Source organism: Haliotis rubra, unplaced genomic scaffold (assembly GCF_003918875.1).
Source record: "Haliotis rubra isolate DU_JTF1 unplaced genomic scaffold, ASM391887v1 Scf44, whole genome shotgun sequence".
In the NCBI taxonomy this organism is placed as follows: domain Eukaryota; kingdom Metazoa; phylum Mollusca; class Gastropoda; order Lepetellida; family Haliotidae; genus Haliotis; species Haliotis rubra.
In genome coordinates this window covers 670,152-690,344 of record NW_025767124.1, presented here as the reverse complement: position 1 = coordinate 690,344, position 20,193 = coordinate 670,152, and the positions used below count along the sequence as shown (strand labels likewise).

The window sequence follows — 20,193 nt, the reverse complement described above, 5'->3', positions numbered from 1 at the left end:
TTGGGGGTCCTTTAGGGTATTTTATTTCTGGGACTAAATGTCAATCAACAGGATCATATTAAGGTATGGCCTGAAACTACTTATAAGTTTGGACAACTTTAGGGAGCATTGATTTGGAGAATGACTTGGATTATTGTGGCTCTGATGTGAGTAGTTGTGGCTTGGCTGTTTGCATGAGAAGGAGGTTTAAGGATGTCTGGGTGATATGGATTGTGATGGATTATGTCTGGTAGGGATTATCTATAGACTCAGTGGAGGCTGAAGTCAGTGTTGTTTTCAGTTTACTGGGAGTAGATGAACAAGGCTTGTTCTGTATTAGTTCTAATAAGATCAGTGTAATGAAAAAGTGGGGGAAAAGGCTTGTCTGTCTCTTGTGTTCTTCATCAAGAGTTTGTATTGAATTTGTTCTTCTTTTTCTCATCTTGAATTTATTATAAATAAAATACGAGAAATAACAAACAAAATTATAAAAGAATATATATTCTCTTGTGCAATTACTTGTTTAAGAAAAGTGTATCCACTTTCAACCATTTAGTGGTTGATTTGTGTATTCTGTCCAGGCCGAGAATTTTTTTTTGTCTGTAGCATAAATGTTTTTTATCCTGTATAACCTTACATGCAATGAAACAGATTTAAAGTTTGTTGTGATTATTTCCTTGAACCATACTGTCTGTTGAACTCAGTGTCAGTGTATCTGGAAATATTGTCTGAGATCTGATACTTGTTCTGGAATCCTTCTCCCTGTTTCCTGCTTCCTTTCCCACCTACATATGTACGTCCTGCCATCCTTCAATCACGACTTCCTACCATCTGCACATTCAGTAATATATATTTAATCATGTAAGTCCAAAGCCATTTCTACACCACATCTCAGACAAACATTCATTTCTCCATCAAAGTAAGGATAACGCTTATCCTTCCCTATACTTCTCCATTTGTCTGTCCATCCTTTCTATCTGTCGGTGTATATCTGGCGTATTGCCTGGTGAAGGTTTGAGACAGACTGCTGGTCCAATCACTGCCGCTCTCCCTTCTTCCTCTCAGCCAGGAGAGTCGGATTTCAAATTCCTCCACAAACACAGGCATGGCATCTTATAGTTGACTCTGGTTATACCAAGGGGAGCTTTCAGCCCACAAATTTTCGAAAAAAAGAGGGTATTCACCATCAAACCCACTTTGACCATTGGGCAACAACTCAAGCTATCAAGGTGAGTGAAAATCTCATCAAGATCGGTCAAGTTGCAGCAAAATAGGAGGAAAGTTGCATGTAACTTTTGGAGGGGCACATCCTCCATGATAGCGATGTATGTATGTCTACCAACTTAGGAGGTCATCACATCACTAGATAGAGATAACGGAACCTCTTATCCCGAGCCAGGCTTACAACTTTCAAAAGTACCTTCATAGGCTGTCGACATAATGTAATATTATGTGTAATTAGGAAAGTATGTTTTAGCTAATTTCACTGATATTATAAGTGTTTAGTTGCACTATTTAGACTAAAGTCAAAGAGGTGCAGGAACTAGACTTGGAAAGTGTTCAAGCAGCATTTGGCTAGAACGATGGTATATTTTTCTCATTATATTGTGCTGAAAATAGATAGAGCGTCTGTGAACCTGGAAATGTTATTACATAAAGTGATGAATTCATTTATGAATTTAATGTAATTAGTTCATCAAAAAGACTGTAATTAGTGTTATTTTAGAGTAAGAGTGTTTACTCTATAGATAGAAGGTGTATATTGTTAATTATATTTCATAATCTTTTCCTAACAACATATTATTTTATATTATCAATTTTTTGTTTATATGTATCTTACTTTTAATTAGACAGCCAGGATAAATTTATTTAAATGTTCACTGAAATGTGAGTGTTAGTTATGGTTTATGTTTTATTGTTATGAGATTTTAATTAAATTCAGTAAGCTAGGAGACACTGGCAGACAAACTGAATCTATGTACTGTTCCCTGTTTGTTAAATCAAGTAATGTTGGTGAGGAGCTATTTCAGTTGAATCATATTAGTGTGAAACTGGGCAAAATAAATGTCCGTGACAAAGTTCAAGTAATACAGGTTTTGTATCAGAAATTTCTATTCGCTTTCATGTGAAAGTAATGGAATCAAGAGAGAATATCAGTCAGTTGTGATATTCAGTATTCCATAATATAGTATGTATCTGACCTAATACAGCCTAAATGCCATTGTATACATTGACTTCAGGGTTAATATTACACAGGGAGTCTATAATGTTACTAATTACCGCCCTGTTCTCAGTGATTCAGAACTATGTGTAACATCAAGTAATTACTATAAGCACCTGAAACATAACCTTGCTGTACCCCTGCTGCTGGAGATTGTGATATCTGAGAGCGCTGATGGCCAGTGGTGTGGTCTGATCTAACTGCTGAGTGACAAGTATCGGCCATTAAAGGCTGCAATGTACTGGACAGTCCAGTCTGGCTCATGTATGTTATCTTAGTGATAAGTGACCATAGCCTCGGTTGATGGACTCTGCTTCTGTCTGTGTGTGACCCCAGAAGATTACTAATGTTAAAAGCTAGTAATCAGGCCAAGTGAATTACTTGGTTAGTTTCACGAATGGATCAAACCTAGGTTTTGAAAACTTAAAACTGAGTGACTGAGTTTTGGTTTTACGCCGCTTTTAGCAATATTCCAGCAACATCATGGCGGTGAAAAGTTAAAAAAAAGTGAATGTGCTGTTTAAGCGCAAAAATGTAAAATATATAATTATATGATGTTTTTTATTCTTTTTTTTTTTTTTTCATTTTACTTTAAATTTCTTTCATATGTTTAATTGACCTCAGGGTGGTGGTGTAGCCTAGTGGTTAAAGCTCTTGCTTGTCAAGCCAAAGATTCGGGTTCGAGTCCCCACATGTGTACAATATGTGAAGCCCATTTCTGGTGTCCCCTCTGTGATATTGCTGGAATATTGCTAAAAGTGGCGTAAAACTAAACTGACTCACTTTAATTGACCTCAAATCCTCCCTTTACAGTATATATTACATAATGTGTCTCCTCAATTGCATCATAGTGATCATGGAAATTGTGAAGAACATGATTTTGAAGTAACAAACTGGTTAACATTACATTTAATAACCTTTTGCCATTGTTAGAAATAATGAACTTGTGTAGACTGGAATTCAGTTACTTCTTTGAGTGGCAATTTAAAGTTGGAAGTCAGATAGAACAAGTATATATGGATGACAACTTCATTTGTTCTTTTATTCTAGAGCACAACATTTCAATACAGGTTCTTGTATCATTTTCATACTTGAAAACGATACAAGAACCTGTATCAAAACGTCATGCTCTTAGATTAAAAGAAGTTGTCATCCATATATTCTTGTTCTATCTGGAATTCAGTAAGTATGTATCTATGGTCTGACAGCTGTTGTTTTGTCCGCCATAGATACAGAGGTCAAGCAAGTGGACAGGCTGCCTTGTGATAAGCCAAATCTCCTTTTCTGTCTCCCTGGACCTACGATGCATTTAGGATAAGTTAATGTTTGAACCAAAACAATGTTCTCCCATTTGCTGCTGGACTGGAGTGTGTTTGGTGAACCTGTTACATTAGGGAGAGTGTCAGTCAGACATGACAGGGTTGGCACCAGGAGGACTGCTGACCCACAAATCAAACTGAGAAATATGTCCTGAGTCTTGCACAAAGATGTATGTTCCATTTTCCAGTTACTGACTTAATTTTTCTTGACACCTACATAGGTACATCACTGTCAATTGTACAATTCATCTGATCCAACCAGCCCATGTTTGAACAGTTTCTGTAAACTTGTTCTGTAAGCCATGCTTTAATGTGTATATTCACATCTCAGTGCTGTGGATCCCACGGTTTCCTTTTCCAGTGTCAGTTAATTTCAGACTAGTGTGACCGCTTCCGTGGTGTAGTGGTTAGAGCGTCCGCCCGGAGAGCGGAAGGTCGGAGGGATCCCGAGAGCGGAAGGTCGCAGGTTCGATCCCCGTCCGCGTCATACCAAAAGACGTTAAAATATGGTACTTGTTGGTCCCTGCCTGGCACTCGGCATTAATGGGTACAACAAAGACTGATCGGCTCGGAGTCAGTATAATGTGTCTGAGTTGGGTATTCATGCTTCACTGCGGCATGGTATCTCAGTGGGCTAGCACTATAAAACCAGCTTAAGTCTGGGCTAGTACAAGCAGCCACACATACACACGCGCATGCGTCATCATATGAGCGAAATATTCTCAAGCACGACGTTAAACCCAATTTCACCTCACCTCAGACTGGTGTAAAATGAAACTGACTGAGACATAAACGATATTCACTCACTAACTCTTGCCCAAATTGTAGTCCAAGATGCCACTTCCATACTGAGAACAACCACCAACTTTTGTAATTTTATTAGATGTCATATTAGATACATCTGCTTCAGTTTCTTACACCTGAACCATAGACCTGCTAAGAATGGTCTTTCGGACCAGTTTTGTATGTGAGATATTAGACCACCATTTATGGGAATTTACATTGGTAGACTTTTGACTTCATGACAATTGCCAAACTTTGATGTTGGACTAGCGCACAGATGATTTGGATTTTACATAGCTTAATTTCAGACTTGATGATCACTGTCTGACCAATTACACACCAGAGGTATGCCGACAGTTTTCCCCAGGTAAACCCTGGACCTGATGACCACTGTCTATCTGACCAGTTACCTATTTGAAATAATTGTGAACTACAAAGGGATGTGAGTTTTACCTAGCTCTTACCAGGTACATACCTGACATAATGCACCACTATAGATTGACGTCCATCTTACCTAGGTAAACCTTGGATCTGATGACCACTGTCTATCTGACCAGTTACCTATTTGAAATAATTGTCCACTACAAAGGGATGTGAGTTTTACCTAGCTCTTACCAGGTACATACCTGACATAATGCACCACTATAGATTGACGTCCATTTTACCTAGGTAAACCTTGGACCTGATGACCACTGTCTATCTGACCAGTTACCTATTTGAAATAATTGTCCACTACAAAGGGATGTGAGTTTTACCTAGCTCTTACCAGGTACATACCTGACATAATGCGCCACTATAGATTGACGTCCATCTTACCTAGGTAAACCTTGGACCTGATGACGAAGGTATGGCTAGGCATGTTGGACATACCATCCATCCTTCTACATGCTTGCAGTTTCAGAAGGGGAGTGGGGAGAGAGTGGGGAGGGTGAGAGGGGTTAGCTGAGAGGGATTTCGAATAGCATGTTCTACATGGATGTTTTCCACTCAACTGGAAACCAGTGATAAGAATTGCAGACTTAGATATGATTCTTATGCTTGGCAGAGAGAATGTTGGGAAAGGGCCTTGGTTTTATGATCAGATTATGGAGGATGGATTATATACCCCATGTGGGTACAGAGGTTTTCCAGAAGAAAATAAACGAGAATGCTAATAATAGGATCGCTGTTAAGCATTGTTGTTTCGAGAGCTTGAAACAGATGTTTGTACTATTTCTAAATGAATGGCTGTGATATATCTCGGTAATATAATCTCTGCTGCTAAACTTTGCCTAAGAACATTTTGTGTGTGGGTGGTAGAAACACGATTGGTGTATCCTGTAAAATACTTATGTTTTTGCTGATTTACTGGAATATTTGGTATTTTGTTAAAAACAGTTCATTCTGAAAGCCACTCAAGTTGGGAAAGGCTGGTAAGCGTTATACTGATTGTATGTAGGAAAAAGTTATATTTCAATTTTACAAGGAGTAGAAGGTCTTGTTGGAATAATCAGTTGTCTTGAGAGCAAAGTCAGTTTAAAGATTTATGTTTGAGTTTTGTATGACGAAAACCTGTTTGTCTGTCATCTTAAATAATGAATGTTACAAAAAGTTTTAGTCTTTCAGAAGTTAACAATGGTTGTAAACAATGTAGACAAACAATAAGAATGTGTTCGGTAATTGGCCAGATGAAAGAACAGGTGCTTGGAAATACCAATAAACATCAAAACAAGGCCACATGGCTAAAAACAACCTTCCTTTGAGAGAAATTCCATCCATGTAAGATAAGCCAAATATTTACAGTTACAGCAGCAGCTAGTTACATTCAGCTCCCACCCTGTCTGAGCTAACTGTGAATTATGGCCTCAGTCGAACTCCCACTAAAATGCTCCTAAATGTCAAGCTGTTAGCAGTGAATTGGTCACAGTCCATACTGACCACAAGGCATCACAGCTCCCTGAGGCTGGTCAGGGGATGCAGGGTGATACTGGACCTGATGGATGAAGATGGGCAGAGGCACCTGCTTGCAGTGTCTGTAACAAGATAGGAGGCGTGGGAGGGATGGAGGAGAAAGAGGGGACGGGGAGGGTTTCTGTAGGTGGAACCTGGAGATGGGTTACTGTAGGTGGATACCTGGAGATGGGTGACTGTAGGTGGATACCTGGAGATGGGTTAACTGTAGGTGGATACCTGGAGATGGGTCACTGTAGGTGGATACCTGGAGATGGGTCACTGTAGGTGGATACCTGGAGATGGGTCACTGTAGGTGGATACCTGGAGATGGGTTACTGTAGGTGGATACCTGGAGATGGGTTACTGTAGGTGGATACCTGGAGATGGGTGACTGTAGGTGGATACCTGGAGATGGGTTACTGTGGGTGGATACCTGGAGATGGGATGGACTGTAGGTGGATACCTGGAGATGGGTTACTGTAGGTGGATACCTGGAGATGGGTTACTGTAGGTGGATACCTGGAGATGGGTTACTGTAGGTGGATACCTGGAGATGGGTTACTGTAGGTGGATACCTGGAGATGGGTTACTGTAGGTGGATACCTGGAGATGGGTTACTGTAGGTGGATACCTGGAGATGGGTTACTGTAGGTGGATACCTGGAGATGGGTTACTGTAGGTGGATACTGTAGGTGGAGATGGGTGACTGTAGGTGGATACCTGGAGATGGGGTACTGTAGGTGGATGGATACCTGGAGATGGGTGGGACTGTAGGTGGATACCTGGAGATGGGTCACTGTAGGTGGATACCTGGAGATGGGTTACTGTAGGTGGATACCTGGAGATGGGTGACTGTAGGTGGATACTGGAGATGGAGTGACTGTAGGTGGATACCTGGAGATGGGTTACTGTAGGTGGAGATGGGGTACTGTAGGTGGATACCTGGAGATGGGGTGGATACCTGTAGGTGGATACCTGGAGATGGGTTACTGTAGGTGGATACCTGGAGATGGGTTACTGTAGGTGGATACCTGGAGATGGGTGACTGTAGGTGGATACCTGGAGATGGGTTACTGTGAGGTGGATACCTGGAGATGGGTTACTGTGGGTGGATACCTGGAGATGGGTTACTGTGGGTGGATACCTGGAGATGGGTTACTGTGGGTGGATACCTGGAGATGGGTTACTGTAGGAGGATACCTGGAGATGGGTGACTGTAAACCATCAGTAAACCACTTTGAGATGACCCTTGTTTAAATACCTATCAGTTTTGTTTGTAGTGGATAAACCGTTGGTACATGTATATCTCAAGGTGTCCAAGTCCTTCATAAACAGCTTCCCCAGGATGTATACACAGACAAGATGTCTACAAGGGGCAGCTTCGTACCATCAATCGGTTTCTGGACAGTATCATGTCATCTTTACATCTCTCAAATTGGAGGGTAGGCTAGAAGTTAAGGTCATGACTTATCTTACCAAACAAGTTACCTATATGGGTACAATCCATCCATTCCTGCTGAGCCACATCCTGGAATGTAGTTGAAAACAAAATGAATCTAGACCCATTCACTGTGTATCTCTTAGCATACACTAATATGTCCAGATAAGCCTACAACACAAGGCAAAGAAATGAACATTGCTATTAATAAGATTTCCATCTTTGGGTTAATGGGTTGGCAGTTGTTGTGCATGTACAACATTTATCAGAACTGAATAAATCTCATGAAATATAATTGCATAGGAAAGATGCATCTCTGTTAAAGACATATGATCATTTTGCTGACTTGACAGAATGTTTGATGCGAGATTCTACATCTGTAAAGTTGCTGGTCCATTACGTCCTGAAGGAAACCTCTGGTCCTGTCTCGCACTAAATTGTAGCTATCTTCAGTAAGCATGGACAGAGGTCCACCACTTATAAAAAATATGCAATTTATTTAGTGTCACTTTGCCAACATTAAGTGATGATAAAGCACATACGAGATCTAATGTTTGCCATTTCTTGTGATAAAACTGGTTATTGTGGCATCAGATGTGCAAAATTGGACCAGGATGTGAATTGACTTGGCAGCAAGTCACAAAGAGATCACTGTTCCAATGAATATGCCCAACTTCCCCTACCCCATGTTGGTTGAAGCCCATCTTCCGATGTTCCCCTTATTTACTCTTTTAGAAACACTCATCTCTCATCTGTGAGAAAATGAAGCAAAGTGTACCCCTTGATCAATATAAACAGTAGCTGGGGTAACCAGGGGTAAACTGGCTGGATGCTGACATGTGGTCATCTATTTATGGAAGCTGGGAGAGACAATCAGCATTGGGTGAATGTCAAATGACTCTGTTGTTTATGAGAGGTATGTTGGTCTCTCCGCCATGCCTTCCACATAAATCACTGACTGGCTCTGCTGGGGAAGACAAGACTGGTACCTTTGGTCTCTATGGCAGGATATTTACAGGAGAACCTACAAACTACGAGAATTACCTGTTTATCTGTTCCCTGTGAAGTAAAGTCCTCACATCAGTGCCTCATATAGTCTGTCTCACAGTCCCTGAACCACAATATTTTCCCTTCGACCCAGCCTTTCTGCAATACTACACCCCTGAATGAAGCAAGTCCAGAATTCCCCAGGTTATGAATCGCCCATCGCACTGGGGCTCCATTTCAGTTTAAGTGGAATTATTTGTTTCCGTCAAAATTGTATATATTCAGTGACTAAGTCTTAGTCAAAGGTTCCCTAGGGATCCATAATCTGTAATCCCATCTTGCCAATACTGGGATCAAGATCATGTTCTGCCTTTTTAAAACATACTCAACTGCCATGCAAAAGACAAATACTTAGTCCCTAAATATATATAATTTTGATAGAAACAAATAATTCCATTTAAATTGAAAGGAGTCCAACTGAGAATGAAGAAAATCAAGACTTGCTTCATTGAGAACTTTTGTGGAGCAGAACTGAATGGGCAGAAGGGAACATAATGTGATTCAGGACGTGATGCAGACTATGCCAAAAAAGTATATGCCCATGTTTGATGATGGCTGGTAGTATACTAACAAGAAATATGTACCTGATGGTCATGTAGATTATACAGTATTATATTCATGTTTTAAATACACAGTGTTGTTCAGCCATTGGATAACAATTGTCTATTTGTCTCTTGCCTGTCAGTTTAAAATCACTGCTTTGGAAATAACACTCCAACATACTTGTTACAGTAATACTATGACTAACACATCAGGTGGTACATTTCCAATACATTTAGAGGATTACTGAGAAAGAGGTTTCTTGATCACAGATGCATATTTGCCTGACAAACTATCTGTCCTTGAGAAGTCTCCCAACTGTTTCAACAACAAGCTTGAACTAGCCAATCAGCATGAAAGAGGATTTTCAGTTGAACCTGTGTGAAATAATGTCCCCAGTATATCAGCCTCTGTGGTTAATATAGAATGGTATTACAGGGGAGGAGACACTTTGGTTGGTACCAGGGGGATGGTAATGGTTATTGCAGTATGGATTTGCTGTTCTGTCAGTAAAATATGGTTCTATCACAGAAATATATGGCCCTATTTAGAATAAAGAGCGGAATCAGACTTTGGATTTTAAACTTGACCTGGTTGTTGAGTGTCATGGAAGTGTTGGTTTCTCTGAAGAATTCTGTCTTTGTATGGTAGCACTTAGGGCAGTGTGGTTCAGGATAGGTCCCTCCTACCCTGTACTTTAACAAGTCCAGCCCCCGGTACCACTAACACAGTCGATTAAGTCTCTGCTACGCCATGCTGTACCTCATACACAGTTGAATAAGTGATCCAGGGTCCCGATCCACCAATGTGTACCTGTCGTAACTCTATAGTTTACCATTGGCTTACAGATGTCGTAGCACTATGAATGTTTTGTGGATCTGCACCCATGCTTGCTATGATCAGTAATTGATGACTGTATGGTTACAGTGTATGACCTGCCTGATGCATGATTTGCACAAATCGTATGGATAACTGATCATGCTGGTTTGTCTGGTTTGTTGGTCACTGGTTTGTCTGGTCCAACTCATTTAGGCTGCCTGATAGATGGAACAGTGCTTCCTACAGAGTCAAACATCATTTACTAACTTCACTCGTCCTGGATGTACGACCCGTGAAGATCCGGGTTAGAATTGCTCTTCAGCAACCCATGTTTGTCATAAGAGGCGACTAATGGGATCAGGTGGTCTGGCGTGCTGACTTGGTTGACCATATGTCATCGGTTACCAATTGTGCAGATCGATACTCATGCTGTTGATCACTGGATTGTCTGTTCCAGATTCTTATTTACAGACCACCGCCATATAGCTGGAATATTGCTGAGTGCGGCGTACAACTAAACCCACTCACTCATTCACTTCCTGGATATACAGTCAGTGTCAAGTGCAGGTGACCATGTGGTGTGTAGACTTGCTGGTGGTTGTCCAAGAGCTGGTTACCATGTGGTGTGTAGACTTGCTGGTGGTTGTCCAAGAGCTGGTTACCATGTGGTGTGTAGACTTGCTGGTGGTTGTCCAAGAGCTGGTTACCATGTGGTGTGTAGACTTGCTGGTGGTTGTCCAAGAGCTGGTTACCATGTAGAGCTTGCTGGTGTGTAGACTTGCTGGTGGTTGTCCAAGAGCTGGTACCACCATGTGTGGTGTCAAGAGGCTGGTTAGACTTGCTGGTGGTTGTCCAAGAGCTGGTTACCATGTGGTATACAGACTTGCTGGTGGTTGTCCAAGAGCTGGTTACCATGTGGTGTGTAGACTTGCTGGTGGTTGTCCAAGAGCTGGTTACCATGTGGTGTGTAGATGTAGCTGGACTTGCTGGTGGTTGTCCAAGAGCTGGTTACCATGTAGACTTGCTGGTGGTTGTGTATAGACTTGCTGGTGGTTGTCCAAGAGCTGGTTACCATGTGGTGTGTAGACTTGCTGGTGGTTGTCCAAGAGCTGGGTTACCATGTGGTGTGTAGACTTGCTGGTGGTTGTCCAAGAGCTGGTTACCATGTGGTGTATAGACTTGCTGGTGGTTGTCCAAGATCTGGTTACCCACTTGTGGTGGTTGTAGACCATGTTGCTGGTGGTGGTTGTCCAAGAGCTGGTTACCATGTGGTGTGTAGACTTGCTGGTGGTTGTCCAAGAGCTGGTTACCATGTGGTGTGTAGACTTGCTGGTGGTTGTCCAAGAGCTGGTTACCATGTGGTGTGTAGAGACTTGCTGGTGGTTGTCCAAGAGCTGGTTACCATGTGGTGGTGGTTGTCCAAGACTGGTTACCATGTGGTGTAGTTGTCCAAGAGCTGGTTACCATGTGGTATACAGACTTGCTGGTGGTTGTCCAAGAGATCTGGTTACCATGTGGTATACAGACTTGCTGGTGGTTGTCCAAGAGCTGGTTACCATGTGGTGTGTAGACTTGCTGGTGGTTGTCCAAGAGCTGGTTACCATGTGGTGTAGCTACCATGACTTGCTGGTGGTTGTCCAAGATCTGGTTACCATGTATGTGGTGTGTAGACTTGCTGGTGGTTGTCCAAGAGACTTGCTGGTGGTTACCATGGTGGTGTGTAGACTTGCTGGTGGTTGTCCAAGAGCTGGTTACCATGTGGTGTGTAGACTTGCTGGTGGTTGTCCAAGAGCTGGTTACCATGTGGTGTGTAGACTTGCTGGTGGTTGTCCAAGATCTGGTTACCATGTGGTGTGTAGACTTGCTGGTGGTTGTCCAAGATCTGGTTACCATGGTGTGTAGACTTTGTCCAAGATCTGGTGGTTGTCCAAGAGCTGGTTACCATGTGGTGTACAGACAAGATCTGGCTGATGTGGACTTGCTGGTGGTTGTCCAAGAGCTGGTTACCCATAGAGACTTGCTGGTTACCATATGGTGTGTAGACTTGCTGGTGGTTGTCCACAGCTGCCACAATAATGTTTTAGGGTTCGTCAGAGTTGTAAATGTCCCTGCATGTATGCCTTAGGCACTCCATCTAAATTGATGCTGACCTACTCAACTGATTGAAATACTCCCCAAGTTGTGTTCATACTCAAGACATACACACACATTTGATGCACCTGTATGTTATTTGGAAAGAAAATTTTGTTGGCTCTGGAAATGGTGAAAAGAATTCTGGCAAATTCACAAATTATGAATATCTATTTAGGCTCTTGCAATGAAACAAAACTTACTAAAGAAAGATTAGTGAAGTCTGACTTTGGCAATGGCCAACAGAGAAGAGTCCATAATAATATCTTATGTTTTCTGGAAACAATTTTGCAATGGCTAGTGGTCATGAGTCAGTCCTTTTTCCGTTAGCTTTTTAATAATAGTTACCATGAAACCACTTACAATCACAGGTTTTAAGTAGGCTCCCTTTGAAGTTTTCGTCTTAATGTAATATATGCCAAACATTCGACTGTAACAGAATAACTGAGTTTGATATGTTGACAGTGAGGGTAGATTATGTTTACCTTTGTTGTAGAATGTCTGAGTTACCGTTGTAATTGTAACATTTAACTGTAGAGACAATTAAGTCTATAAAACAACTTCCACCTTGCGAAATGTCGCTTTGATGCAGAATGAACCAATAACCTTGACACACGATTAATGGACATTGATCTTGGATGATTGTGGCAGGTGATGGATGCAGCAGTTTAACGACAATAAAACAGCAATTTTGTTGTTTGTGTGTGGATTGATTTCCCGGTCAGCTGAACCGTCTCAATATGTCCCCGTCCTGGAGGCAATTTATGGTCCCTGAGTAACAGCCATACAGTCCTCGGGTGAAGAGAGTCCTTGAGCTGAAACTCGTGGTCAATCTGTGTGTGACATTAGAAGGTTGGAGTATCAGGATCTTGAAGAATAATGACAATTCTGTAGAGGCGACATTTGAGACATAGGTTGTAATGTGGAGTTGTCAACGACATTACAACCTATGTCGAAATGTCGCCTCTACAGAATAAAGAAGTTGTATATCCATAATAATTGTCATTATTCTTCATCAACTCAACTTCTAAAATGCCCATCAAAGATGTCAGGATCTTGTTAGGTTTAGTTGTCTTGCAACTTGACTATGGAATATATTTTAAAATTATTTTGAACTTAAAGTCCAAAACTAAGTCAAAACTAGTCTTGCTCTAAGGCTGTACTGAATGCTAAGTCTATGGATGTATTGTAATTCTATCCTTTAATGAGGCAAGTCTAGATAAGCAGACAGTACAGGACAGAGAATCAAAGAATTCCAAATTGGCGCATAGAGTTCCCTTTTGATGTGTCACTCAGTACTGACTATATTAACAGACATTGTGACCTCCACATCCTAGTTGATATGGCTGTTTCAATCCTGAATTTCTGACCCTGACTGTATAACATTGTTTGATTGAACCCAAAAGTTTTTGAAAAATCTATGTAAATTTAATGTTCTTGCTATGTATATATGTCATCCGTGTTATTGGTATTCCAATCGTCTACTGTGTCTGTTTCCTTGGGACTTTGAAGTTGATAACAATTGTTGACAGGAACACCAGACATGATTGATGGTAATTGCCCTTCATGGCATCTCATGATGGTTTATTGCCATGATTGTCGAAGGAAAAAACTGTATAGCTTGAAGCAAGCCTGCACCAGTTGGTCTGTGTTTGCATAACATTGTTTGAATTGAGCTTTATTGCTAACTGAACTCCGGCTCCGTGCCCAAGGAAGTTCATTACCGTGCTATATTGGGTAATTAGGGAGATCGTGGCTACACTTCTCGACCCACACCCAGATAACCACCATCTCAGTCACTCCTCTCAAACCACTTGGGATTCTTTGATGTCCCCACAGTGCTTATGCTTCCATGACTGCCTTGTCTGCAGAGGGAGGGGGAAAAGTCAACAGTGTGGTCCCTCCGTAAATGCTGGGGTCGTAAACCAATGTTAAACAGCTTTGGGTTTATATTGAGATGAATTGAACAAGCATGCTGGCATATATCATCATAGGAAAAAAATTGCAGGTCTTGAGCTTCAAGTACTACTTGATTATTGCTTTAGGGCTAGTTACATGTAGTTTTAGAAAATCCTTTGACTGGCTGGTTTGATGTCCATGAAGAAAACATTAGTACAAGCATTAATGGGTATACCTTTTGACCTCCTTTACCTTTACTTGAAGAATGATAGCTAGGATTAAAATGCTGCATTCCGCACACAATGGAGAAATCATGAGAAACTGACTGAAACCAGATGTCATGGTTGAAGCATAATGACCCCTATTTGCATTAGGTTTGCTTGTTTAAAATGCAGTCTGAAGTGCAAGTGAATTCCTCGCTACTACATCATCTGCAACATCTACTGCAACAACAATGGTGTGATGTCATAATGGTGTCCTAAGTGCTATTACCATGTGCATGGTACCATAGAGGATTGGAAATACCTTCTTCCACTGACCTCACCAAACACATACAGACAACTCATGATTCCGAAAATAGTGCCATATGGTGGAAATAGTAGAGAAAATGTACCTTGAAAGCATTGAGACAACTGTTTTGACCCAGCCACTTAACACTGTTTCGCTGGAAATCCTTGGAAGCTGTTCTTGTAATTTGACTGTCAGTTTGTGTGAGTGATAGCCACATTGGCCAAACCACTAACACCACAACACAACCACTGTTAATAGATAAACACTGACGACAGAAGAGCTCAATATATTTTGTCTGAAGTCTCCCATTCCCAGTGTCACATACAAATTGCCAGTAAGTGATCATAACCACATCTGTACCTAGACGAAAACCAGAACATCATGGTGACTGAAAATGGCGCTATCTTTTGAAACTTTTGTTGCTGTAGATTTTTAGTTTAGGTTTTAAATTATATTGACAGGGTACACTGCCAATTTATTTTGAAAATAACATTCAAATCCATTTGAAGTTGTGGGGAAGAGGTCAGTAAATCTTGATTCTCAGCCATTATAGCCAAAGTGTTCTTCTTGAAAGCAGTTTGATTCTGTAAGCACCCTTCCTTCCACTTGCACGTCTTGGGCAAGTTGTCAAAGTCATTACCCAAACAAGTTTACTAATATTTTTTTTACAATTTTTTTACTATTTTGTTGTGATAATGATATCTGGTTTGTAAGTATCGCATCTGTGTTGTGTCAGTGATGGACAATAGCAAGCCATTTGGGAATCCAAATACAAGCCTCATGTAAGAAAACAAACACACGAACCACTGGGCTACTACCACTTATTTCATCCAGGTAAAGATGGTTGATGTATGAATTGCTGTGAAGAAATGTACAGCATATGTAATGTACATGTTCCAGAACAACTGTTTCACTTACAACCATGTTTCCAAAATACTTGAAGCAAGTATAATTCATAGTGCCATACTGCAGTCTATAGTGCCATACAAATTGCTAAGAACATGGTACTGTGGAGATGTCTGGCAGTATAAGGCCCTGAGTAACATAGGCTACCTCTTGTGAAGATGAGAATCACTAGATTGTCTGGTCCATGCTCGATTATTTATATTTACGCATTTATTTATTTATTTCTGAGTGTGGTACTACACAATAAACAAACAAACAAACAAAACCTAAATGTATGTTGTCAGACTTGGTGCCATGGTTACTTGCATAATTGTACCCCAACCATGGTGCTCAAAACATCAATCACTGGATTATCTGGCCCAGACTCAATTATTTACAGGCCAGAGTGGGATCAGCAGTGTTAAAGAACAAAGGGGAATGTGGTCTATAAAGTCAACACAGGAATGGCTTCTGGTGACGAAGCAGAGTGTCTATGGGAGCTTACATTACAACTTGATGTTGTAACTGTCTGAGGCAGCCATGTTAGTTCATGATGATAGTGTAGGCTTCAGGAAGGAAATTGGAAAAGAGCTCACCAGTCTCCTTCTGATAACTGGCATTGAAATTGATACATGCTAGAGGTCGATGATGGTGGTCAATAGGAGGCTTGACCTTAACACAAGTACAACAAACTAATGGTGTTTCAGGACTTAATTGAACAGAGGCGTGTTCATTGTATCTGGTCTTTGTTGACAGAGGTACAAGCACCAAAGGGTCTTCCTGTAGGAACTGGTAATTACTGCAGGAGGTTACTGTGGCTGTCCACTACAGTAAAACTAGTGATTGATTCCAACAGATGTCTTGATGCAATTACTTCATCTAAGGAACAGTGAGGTAGCCTAGTTGTTCAAGTGTTCGCTCATCACACCCAAGACCTAGGTTTGATTTCCAGAATCAAATGTGTCTGAAGCCATTCTGGTGTCTCTCTCTCTCTCTCTCTCTCTCTCTCTCTCTCTCTCTCTCTCTCTCTCTCTCTCTCTCTCTCTCTCTCTCTCTCTCTCTCTCTCTCTCTCTCTCTCTCTCTCTCTCTCTCTCTCTCTCTCTCTCTCTCTCTCTCTCTCTCTCTCTCTCTCTCTCTCTCTCTCTCTCTCTCTCTCTCTCTCTCTCTCTCTCTCTCTCTCTCTCTCTCACACACACACACACACACACACACACACACACACACACACACACACACACACACACACACACACACACACACATTGGTTGAATATTGCTAAAAGTGGTGTAGAAGCATATACACTTCTGTATCCACCAAACTAGCATCAACTTGAGATGAGATGAATGCAACATGGATTTAATTGATTGTATCTGACAAATTTTAGAACAGTTATCATGTAATTAAACATTCACTTATTTAACATTGAATATTGATCATAGTTACATGTCCAATATTCAGCTTTCAGAAACAGGAAAAGTGAAATATTCAAACCTTTGGAATTAATTGACACCACATTTGTGTAAGTTTGGCTTATGTTTGTGCTAGCAGCATGTTTCCTTGAAACTATTTGAAAGTAGACAGAGTTTACATATATCTCACACCCTGAAAGTATGGTTGTGTAGGCGTATTGTATCAAACAGTGTGATACCTCTATTCTTAGAGGTCCGTGTTAGAATGAACCTTCTGTAACCCATGCTTGTTGTGAGAGGTGACTAACAGGATCGGGTGATCAGGCTCGCTGGCTTGGTTGACACATGTCATCAGTTCCCAATTGCGCAGATCGATGCTCATGCTGTTGACCACTGGATTGTCTGGTCCAGACTCGATTATTTACAGACTGACGCCATATAGCTGGAATATTGCTGAGTGTGGCGTGAAACTAAACTCACACTCACTCACTCTTAAAACCCAGCATCTCTACAGGGTTCTTTGTTTGAAGCACACTCACTTCACCTGTTGGAGAGGAACTTGCTAGTTCTGAAATGCCAACTACTGCTTAAGTGAATGATATAAGCACATTGGAGGAAGAGAGTATAGTATTGAGAAACTGATCTCACCCAATCAGTGTTTCCTGTAGCCATGCTGTTCAGAAACTGACACAGGAGTTATCAGGAACTGTTGCTGCTGATAAAGTGCCCCACCCCCACGAGTGTGATAAGTAAGGTCAGGGTGACATTAATGAGGTCAGGGGAGAAGATTGTATACAGAGATTAAACGTGGGAGGTGTGTTTTTGAGATTGGGCAAAAAGGATGGATATTTTACCAGTGGACACAGATACTGAGTCAGCAAAATTCCACTGTGGTATATCATTGCAGAGTGTACCTACGTATAGCTTGGCCAGACAAACCACTGGTTGATAGCATGAACAAAGATCAGATACTTCAGGTTTATTCTTGAAATCTACATGAAAGATAGTATACAGAGGTGATATATAGCAGTTATACTGGAGATCTGGTATGGAAGAAGGGTACACAGAGGTGATATATAGCAGTTATTCTTGAGATCTGTATGGGAGATTGTACACAGAGGTGATATATAGCAGTTATTCTTGAGATCTGTATGGGAGCTGGTATACAGAGGTGGCATATAGCAGTTATACTGGAGATCTGGTATGGAAGAAGGGTTCACAGAGGTGATATATAGCAGTTATTCTTGAGATCTAGAGGTATGGGAGATGGTACACAGAGGTGATATATAGCAGTTATTCTTGAGATCTGTATGGGAGATGGTATAGAGAGGTGGCATATAGCAGTTATACTGGAGATCTGGTATGGAAGAAGGGTACACAGAGGTGATATATAGCAGTTATTCTTGAGATCTGTATGGGAGATGGTATAGAGAGGTGATATATAGCAGTTATACTGGAGATCTGGTATGGAAGAAGGGTACACAGAGGTGATATATAGCAGTTATTCTTGAGATCTGTATGGGAGATGGTATAGAGAGGTGGCATATAGCAGTTATACTGGAGATCTGGTATGGAAGAAGGGTACACAGAGGTGATATATAGCAGTTATTCTTGAGATCTGTATGGGAGATGGTATAGAGAGGTGGCATATAGTAGTTATCCGGAGATCTGGTAGGGAAGAAGCATACACAGAGGTGATATATAGCAGTTATACTGGAGATCTGGTAGGGAAGAAGGGTACACAGGTGATATATAGCAGTTATTCTTGAGATCTGTATGGGAGCTGGTATAGAGAGGTGGTATATAGCAGTTATACTGGAGATCTGTATGGGAGCTGGTATAGAGAGGTGGCATATAGCAGTTATTCTTGAGATCTGATGGTATACAGAGGTGATATATAGCAGTTATTCTTGAGATCTGTATGGGAGATGGTATACAGAGGTGGCATATAGCAGTTATACTGGAGATCTGGTATGGAAGAAGGGTACACAGAGGTGATATATAGCAGTTATTCTTGAGATCTGTATGGGAGCTGGTATAGAGAGGTGGCATATAGCAGTTATTCTTGAGATCTGTATGGGAGATGGTATAGAGAGGTGATATATAGCAGTTATTCTTGAGATCTGTATGGAAGAAGGGTACACAGAGGTGATATATAGCAGTTATTCTTGAGATCTGTATGGGAGATGGTATAGAGAGGTGGCATATAGCAGTTATACTGGAGATCTGGTATGGAAGAAGGGTACACAGAGGTGATATATATATAAAGCAGTTATACTGGAGATCTGTATGGGAGATGGTATAGAGAGGTGATATATAGCAGTTATACTGGAGATCTGGTATGGAAGAAGGGTACACAGAGGTGATATATAGCAGTTATTCTTGAGATCTGTATGGGAGATGGTATAGAGAGGTGATATATAGCAGTTATACTGGAGATCTGGTATGGAAGAAGGGTACACAGAGGTGATATATAGCAGTTATTCTTGAGATCTGTATGGGAGATGGTATACAGAGGTGATATATAGCAGTTATTCTGGAGTCTGTATGGGAGCTGAAGGTATACAGAGGTGATATATAGCAGTTATACTGGAGATCTGTATGGAAGAAGGGTACACAGAGGTGATATATAGCAGTTATTCTTGAGATCTGTATGGGAGATGGTATAGAGAGGTGGCATATAGCAGTTATACTGGAGATCTGGTATGGAAGAAGGGTACACAGAGGTGATATATAGCAGTTATTCTTGAGATCTGTATGGGAGATGGTATAGAGAGGTGATATATAGCAGTTATACTGGAGATCTGGTATGGAAGAAGGGTTCACAGAGGTGATATATATAGCAGTTATATAGCAGTTATACTGGATCTGGTATGGAAGAATGGTACAGAGAGGTGATATATAGCAGTTATTCTTGAGATCTGTATGGAAGAGGGTATAGAGAGGTGATATATAGCAGTTATTCTTGAGATCTGGTATGGAAGATGGTATAGAGAGGTGATATATAGCAGTTATTCTTGAGATCTGTATGGGAGATGGTACACAGAGGTGATATATAGCAGTTATTCTTGAGATCTGTATGGGAGATGGTATACAGAGGTGATATATAGCAGTTATACTGGAGATCTGGTATGGAAGAAGGGTACACAGAGGTGATATATAGCAGTTATTCTTGAGATCTGTATGGGAGATGGTATAGAGAGGTGATATATAGCAGTTATACTGGAGATCTGGTATGGAAGAAGGGTACACAGAGGTGATATATAGCAGTTATTCTTGAG

The 20,193-nt window shown here is 41.0% G+C and overlaps 1 protein-coding gene across 1 annotated transcript in view; it reads left to right on the top strand.

Moving 5' to 3' along the window:
- The first annotated feature begins 1,029 nt into the window (after positions 1-1,029).
- LOC124289391 overlaps positions 1,030-20,193 on the top strand; it is a 92,477-nt gene continuing 73,313 nt past the window's right edge. Inside the window, exon 1 of the mRNA XM_046726013.1 lies at positions 1,030-1,208. The gene's annotated coding sequence lies outside the window, so the exon portion shown is untranslated. The remainder of the gene's footprint in view (positions 1,209-20,193) is intronic.